The sequence below is a fragment of the Miscanthus floridulus genome, chromosome 18 (genome assembly GCF_019320115.1).
Source record: "Miscanthus floridulus cultivar M001 chromosome 18, ASM1932011v1, whole genome shotgun sequence".
NCBI classification, from domain to species: domain Eukaryota; kingdom Viridiplantae; phylum Streptophyta; class Magnoliopsida; order Poales; family Poaceae; genus Miscanthus; species Miscanthus floridulus.
The window spans coordinates 75,499,173-75,507,232 of record NC_089597.1 but is presented as its reverse complement, the minus strand read 5'-3'; the positions used below and the strand labels follow the sequence as shown (position 1 = coordinate 75,507,232).

Genomic DNA, 8,060 nt, shown 5'->3' with positions numbered 1-8,060 from the left:
AACATCCTCGTATACATCTTTGGGAACAAAACCTCTCAAGCCTACAGGTATGATCCTATGGCAAGTATGTGTTTTTAGCTTGCCAACTACCTTGGTACCATCTGCACTTCTGGATTTTGCTAAGTTGGTTGCATTACCATCTAGAAACTTGACACCTTTAAGGAACTTGCAAAATTCTACTTTGTGTTTTTCTGTCATGACATAGTGAGCTTCCGAGAATTTAAGCGAGGTGCCTTGCTGCACGCCGTGATATTGAGGCCTTATCTTCATATCATGCAAATCTAGCCTAGCGTTCATTATGTCCTTTGTCTTGCCCTCCACTTTCAGCAATGTCTAAAGAATGTTTTCACATATGTTCTTCTCGATGTGCATGACATCAAGATTGTGTGGCAGCAATAGGTCCTTCCAATACGGCAGCCCCCACCAACAAATTTTCGATTATAAATCACTGGCTCTTCTCCATGCTTTAGTTTCCTTTTTCCACCATGCTTACCTGGGCAAACATCTTTCACCTTCTCGAGTTCCTCAAGGACCTCCTATAAGGTGAACATTTCTGGTGCATCTCGGTCCTTAGTTTTTCCATCAAAATCCAAGCTCTTCCTCCAAGGGTGATCCCTAGGAAGGTAACAACGGTGCCCAAGGTAGCCTAGCTTCTTTCTTAGGTTCCTTAACAATGGATTTTTGTCGCAATAAATACATACATAATAACCTTTTGTAGTTTGGCCAGACAAGGTGCTCAATGCTGGAAAATCGTGTATGCACCAAAGCACGACAGCGCATAGAGTGAAGCCTTTCTTATTATCACGATGTAGTACATGAAAAGTATTAACACCCTTCCATAGTTCTTCTATAAGAGGCTCGAAGAATACATCAAAATCCTTTCCTGTAGAGGTTGGGCCTGGGATCAGTAGAGACATAAAGCAATTCGATGGGTTCACACATTCCCATGGTGGCAGGTTCAGAGGCGTTACAAGAACTGGCCACATACTATATGTTGAGCTAAAGTTGCCAAATGGATTGAAACCACTTGTGGCGACGGCAAGCCTCAAGTTCCTTGGATCATCTGCAAAAGTTGGGTGTTTTCTATTAAAGTCCTGTCATGCCTCCCCGTCTGCTGGATGGCTCATTTCATCGGTATTCTTCTCTCGCTTAGTCTCGTGCCATTTGGCGTCCGCTGCTGTTCCTTGAGCAGCAAAGATCCTCTGCAACCTCGGTTTTAGAGGAAAATGCCTCAAAACCTTATGAGGAACCCGCCTGCTACCATCTGCATCCTCCCATCTAGACTCTTTGCATTTTGGGCACGCATGCAATTCCTCATGATCACCCCAAAACAACACACAGTTGTTCTTGCACACATGGATACTTTCATAACCTTGTCCCAATACTCAAATATATTTGCGGGCCTCCTCACAAGATTTTGGTATGTTGCTACTAGGGAATGCATCTGACAGCAACGCCAATAGTGCATCAAAATAGCTATTGCTAACTCGATAGTGGCACTTGATATAGAGCAACCTGACAAAGAAGGAGAATCTTGAGAAGGTAGATCTAGAAGAAACTGATTGCTTCAACTCATCCAACACTCTTTCAAACTTTGGGACTCTTCTAGCCCGCTCTTTAGATGTCAATAGGTTTTGAACTAAATCATCAAAATCTGGTAATATGCTATCATCGCGGTCCTCCTACTCCTCCTCCTCCGCAATCCAACCATCATGATGAGATCCATGCACATCTGATGGCTCTATAATATCAGTACCTCCTCCCTCTTCCCCATGATGAATCCATGTGGTGTATGTGGGTCACATTTTGTTTATAAGTAAGTCATCCTTCACCTCCTATCAAGTTTTAACCACCTAGTTAAGACAATGTGTACACGGGCAAGGGATGTTTTGCTCTAGGTATTTTTGTTTAACCATATCCATGAACTCTTCAACTCTTGTGATGAACGTCGGCAAGAATGATCTCCCATTAGGAATCCAGGATCTGTCCATTTGTTGCAGCAAAAGTATGCAAAGTCCGTTAGAGTTTCGACCATTAGGTGGACAATGGCAAAACTAGCATTAGAACAAAGCATACAGTGTTTGAGAGCACTAATTTGTGCATTTGTTCATATCATACTATGGGACAGCCTGGTTTTCTATTTTTGTGTGACAAAAGCATTGATTTCAATTGAAATTCATACAGAATAGCCTTTCTTTATGTGTTCTTTACTTTATCGTGCACAGAAAATGGAGTCCTATAATCATAGAAGAAGGTACTCATACCTTTATTCTATGAACTGGCACGGCTTGGCTGCAAGTCACCTCTGCCACGGCACACACCTGATCACACGGATGCTAATGCCGCCATGCTCCACCGGGAGAGCCCCGCCACGCCACCAAAAGGACGCCTGAGCCACCACAGCAGACCGGAGATCCTCTGCCTCCGCTGCCGCCGTGGCAAGTCCAGCGGGCACATATTTGTTTCCACTTGTAGGGATATATCCAATTTAGGTCAACCTGTAACACAGCCAATATGATACTATAGCGACTCCAAAGAGATGTCAGCATAGTCAGGCATCTAGTGCAATGGTAAAGATGCTCCAATCCTTGGTCTAGATCCTATGTTCGACTCCCAGGTATCAGACCTTTTTTTGAGAAATTAACCCCCGACGGCACACATGGTACAAGTGACACGCAAACCATCGGTTCCCACAGGTCAGATGGAGACGGAGAAAGGTCCCACAGGTACACGTGACACGTAAGCCATCGGGTCCCATAGGTCCGATGTAGAAGGACCGAGCGGTGACTTTTATGATGAATTGTAAGCGTCAAGTGACACGCAAGCTGTCTGGTCCCACAGGTTGAATGGAGATGGGCCGTCGGGTCCCATAGGTCAGATGGAGATGGGCTATCGGGTCCCACAGGTTGGATGGAGATGGAGAATGGTTCCACAAGTACACGTGACACGTAAGCCGTCGAGTCCCATAGGTTGGATGTTGAAGGGTCCTGCAGGTACACGTCGGATGGAGAAAGGACCGAGCAGAGATTTCTATGATGAATTGTAAGCGTCACAGATGAGTAACTGTAGGTCCCATAGATACACGTCAGATGGAGAAGGGTCCCACAGGTACACATCGTATGGAGATTTGATCGAGCGAAGACTTTTATGATGAATTACAAGCGTCACGGATGAGTAACTGCAGGTCCCACAGGTACACGTCGGATGGAGAAAGTATCATGTGGAGATCTATGACGAAGCCGTTCGTTACAAATCGAATATTGTTCGTCATAGATGTATAATTAGTTCAATGACGAAGCCCTGTTCGTCACAATTTTAGAGGAGATCATCACAGATGAGTCGCGTGAGTGATCTGTGATGAAACCCTTCGCTCTTCTATGAGTCGCGTGAGTGATCTGTGATGAAACCCTTCGCTCTTCTATGATGTTTTTTTGTGATGATGCCTGATTTCGTCATAGAAAGGGAGGGTTACAGGATCATCACCGCCGATCTATGATGAAACGGAAATATTCATCATAAAAAGCACTCTTCTATGATGGTTTCAGATTCGTCATTAACATTTTCATCATAGAAGTGGATATTTCTAGTAGTAGATGGAGAAGAAAGGAGGATCTGATCCTGGCTTGTGAGTGGTCGAAGACGTAGCGGGCAGAGCAAGCAGGAGGAGATGGTGGAGGCGGAGACGAAGTCCGCGGCCACCATGGTCTGATAGGGAGTGGTGATCGGAGTCTCTACCGAGGTCCGCAGCATGCCTGCGCCAAGTCGGGGAATCGGGGCGGTGATGGTGCGGAGGAAAGGACACCAGGACCAAAACAGAAAATGAGAGTTGGTGTGATTAGCGACGGAGGGAGACTGGCAGCATAGCTTTCTTACTACGGGTAGGCACACCAGCCAAGGGGCGCAGCTCGACCGGTGACTGCCTGAAGCCAGCCAGCCAAGGAGGCAGACGGCTTGCAGCGACAGCTGCTCACGTAAAGCTTGTATCTTCAAGGACGAGAAATCAGGCATACGGTAGCCAATCCACTCAATTGCCTGTAAAGAAAGCAGCACGACATCGATCTGGGTGCCTGTCTTGGTCGACATCTATCGTCCAGTCTACACGATGTCTTGGCGCACATCATCATTGTATCTAATGGGGATGTCGAAGGCGAGATTACACGTCCATAACTCGCCACCTTCATCATTGACGACCTCACTTGTCATCGTCTCGAAGATATCCCACACCCTGAGCAGATATAGTGCTGATTCCAACCACTTGACCAATTTTATAGTCTGTGACATATGCAACCATCATATATTATGAATGTATATATGCAAAAAATTATATTAGCACGCAAAACTTAAAATATTCCATACTATTGATGGGTCTGGGTAACGCGGAACGGCCCTATCTGGCGATGGCGCAAATGGAAGATCGACATGGTAGAAACCTGGTTCCTATGGCGGGGAAGTCCACCGCCATTCATCATAACTAAATAAACTGGAAAAAAACATCCCAATAAATATATAGAACCCCCATATAAATATAAGATGCAATATATATTTGAGAAACATATAAAAAATAAATCATCAATATATACATATATATGCATGCCAAGTAAACTAAAACATTTTTCACATAATTTTTTTTAACGATTATTAACTCTCATTAAGAAATAATGTTGCTAACAAAGATCTAGAAAACTATAAATGTTTAAGGTTATATAGAAATGATGTATAAATAAAAATAAAATCCACCATTATTATTCCTAATTTAAAAAACCACATATTTCTATGCTTATTACTAAACTATGAAATGATCTACATTATTAGCAACGAAAGATTAGAAGATGAAGTTGCTAACCTTTAAAAGATTGAAGATGAAGCCGGCGGCCGAGAGGAAGAACTTGCTCCCCCAAGCAAGAACACGGATGAACACACGCGCACAAGCAAAGACCAAAGATTTGACCTGTGTCTCGGACGAGGGGAACAGTGAAAGCGGGTATATATAGGTGGAGACCTTTAGTCTCGGTTGGTGGAGCCTACTTGGACTAAAGGATCAACCTCTATTCCCGGTTGGAGCCAAAACCTGGGATAAAAGACCAGCGGGACCTTTGGTCCCGATTGGTGGTTCTAACTGTGATTGAAAGGCGACCTTTAGTCTCGGTTTGAACCACAGACCGGCACTAAAGGTCCCTGTGGTAAAAGCCTGCTGCACTATACGTTGGGCAGGGGATTCTAGTCCCGGTTGGTGGTTCAACCGAAACTAAGTCTCTTCTCTACTAGCGATGGATCCAATCTCGTAGTTTATAGTAGGCTATTATCCAAAAAAAAATACTTTGGACTTTACTGCACCGGCTTAATTTGACCTGTATATAGCACAAAGGAAATTCCAGAAAAGGAGTCGGCTATCAAGAAGATCTTCTTGATTAAAGGACAACTAAATTAAGAATACAAAAGGCTAAAAATAATTGGTTTTTAGGTTGATTATTCTATAATTATACATTATGCATGCACTTAACACAAACTAGCTAAAAGCACTTAACTACGTCACTAGTAAAAAGTGACACTTTTGATGCTGACTAGAGTTGAGCATGGTTCTGCATTCTGCCGCAATAAGCCAAGCTTAACAGCATTCTGTGTGTGCCTGTGCGATGTGCGGTGTGCTTCGAAATCGATGTATGCACTATGCAGCACAAGTCGGCCCCAGTTGGTCGCCGCCACCACCGCTGGAGCCTCCCACGGCGTGAGGCCTGAGAAAGGGCACTTCTCGTGGGTGACGTTCATGGCCTCCGGAGCCGCCCCTGAGCCATCGCCCGTTTTGCTTCTGCTCGTCGTTGCTGGAAGTGGATGCTCGTGGAGCTTCGAGAGTGGCACGACTTTCTGCGAGCCTCTGCCATTGTCCGCACCCGGAGCAGGCCTGTGGGGCTCCGGGAATAGCATGACGTCCTTGGAGCCACTGCCCTGTTGGTGGGACTCGGAGCGGGCTTGAGGAACAACAGCACGTCTTCCTCTCCCTCCATCTCCGCATCCTCGAGCAGCAGACTGGCGGCGACAGTGTTGTCCTCCTCGTACTCCACTCCCACGGACGGACAAAGCAGCGTAGTAGTAGTAGTGTCGATCGGCGACGCAGCGGGAGGCTGCTCGGCTGGGGAGGTGGACGGTGCTGGCTGCGGCTTGTTGCGCGTGGTGCCAGCGAGGGCGTTTGCGATGGAGTGGGACAGGGTGGCTGTGCTCGCCGGTGTAGCTGACGATGAGGGTGGAGGGGTCGGTGCGGCAGCGCTCCACCTGCTTCCGCGCCCTGCAGTCCATGTCGGTGCTGCACCGGTAGTAGCCGCGAGGGTACGGCGACCCCTTGATCGGCTTCTGCCCATACTTGCGCCACGCCCAGGGGTCCTGAGACGCCCAGGGCACCCGCTTCACCTCCTTGTTGCTCACCTGGCTCTTCTTCCTACGAATACAAGCGCCTGAGATCAGCCTATGCTTATCTAAAGCTGGAGTCGTTCCCAGACCCATATACTAGTATTTTGCGAGGAAATAATCGAAAATAGAGATTTGGATGGGCGTCCAGCTGATACATACTTTCTCTTCGATCGTGTCGGTCCGCCAACGCCGTTATTGCGGTAGGAAGCTCGTGGTTTGGTCGGCGGCTGCTGGGGCGGCGCTTCGTTTCTTGGCTGCGGCGTGGCGAAGAAGGCTTGCTGCAGGGAGAAGTCGTCGACGGCAGGGCCGATCGGGGGCTGCTGCAACGCTGCGGCGTCCGTCAGCTCGTCCTTCTCTGACTGCGGCGGCAGGGGCAGGCAGGAGAATGATTCGTCCGAGGCCCGCGGCGAGGTGACGCGGCTGCCACCACTGCAGCTGGCGAAGCGCACCACGGCGTGTAGGTCCCAGTCGTTGCTGCTGCTACCACAGCACCAACGCAGATCGCCCTCCATAGCCTAGCTTCTTGAGTTCGTGGCCAATGGAGGAGAGAGCTAGCGGACGTTGACTTGCTTGGGGTCGGGGTGGGTGGTTGGGTTGTACGGACAGTACGACAACTGGAATCAACTTAAAAAGGATCAACGGCGTGGCGCCTTTGCTGGCGTGCGTTTTGGGTTGAAAATGTCAAAGAGCTGGAGAGAGAACAAATCCAGGGTGGTAGCAAGATAAATGGATTTTTCTTTTTAATGGAGTCAGGATTGAGATCCAAAGAGACATCTACCAGGAGAATGGATTTTTTTGTGCCCTTGTACCCGCAAGAGCTATCTCGGACATTCACCTTGTGTCAAGAATGATGCGAGCATGAGATTGGTGTCTAGAAATATTGCATCAAGATTGGTGTTGCAGCCGAGGGAGAGGGAGAGGGAGAAATCAATGGTTTTAAATTCCAGTTGGGAACTAGCTTTAGTCAACTAGGATTACGGATCCGGAACTAAAGGTCCCGGTTATGCAACCAGGACTAAAGCTCATCTTCAAAACTAAAAAAATAGTTTAAATCCTAGGAGACCTGTCTTGCGGTGCGTGAGATTCGAACTCAAGACTTCTTACCTCGCGCGTAGCTTCTTTACCAGCTCAACTGCACCAACCGGGACTAAAGGGTGGCTTTTAGTCCCAGTTAATGTTATCAACCGGGATAAAAGGGTCTTTGGTGCCTGTAAAATTTAGAACCACGACTAATGCTCACATTAGTCCCGAACCGCAATATAACCGAGACTAAAGGTACTAACCGAAAGTCGTTTCTCTACTTAGTGCAAGAAAATGCTTACGGCTACACATATGTGCGGCCTTGCCTTTCCCCGTCTGCCAAGAGCCTAGAACAAATGACCTAACCAGTATCGGTAGAATTTATTAGATAGTGGAACTAATATAAAATAGACATATATAATTATATATAGGTGCCAAATATTGAGTTAGTCGCAATGCACATATAGAAAAATAGCATATGTAAAGCTAATTTGAGCCTGCTTCGCACCCACCTCTTCTTTTGGCCTTGCAGAGGCCCATAAGCACTATCCACCACACGCTAACTTTCCCTGAACTCGGGACCCCAAGGATCAACCACATGATTTCGGTCCATAGACACATGGCTCATCAAGAACCAA

The 8,060-nt window shown here is 47.0% G+C and overlaps 1 pseudogene; it reads right to left on the bottom strand.

Annotated features, from left to right (window-relative positions):
• Positions 1–5,762: 5,762 nt before the first annotated feature.
• On the bottom strand, positions 5,763–6,914 carry LOC136524028 (WRKY transcription factor 22-like; annotated as a pseudogene).
• Positions 6,915–8,060: the final 1,146 nt, after the last annotated feature.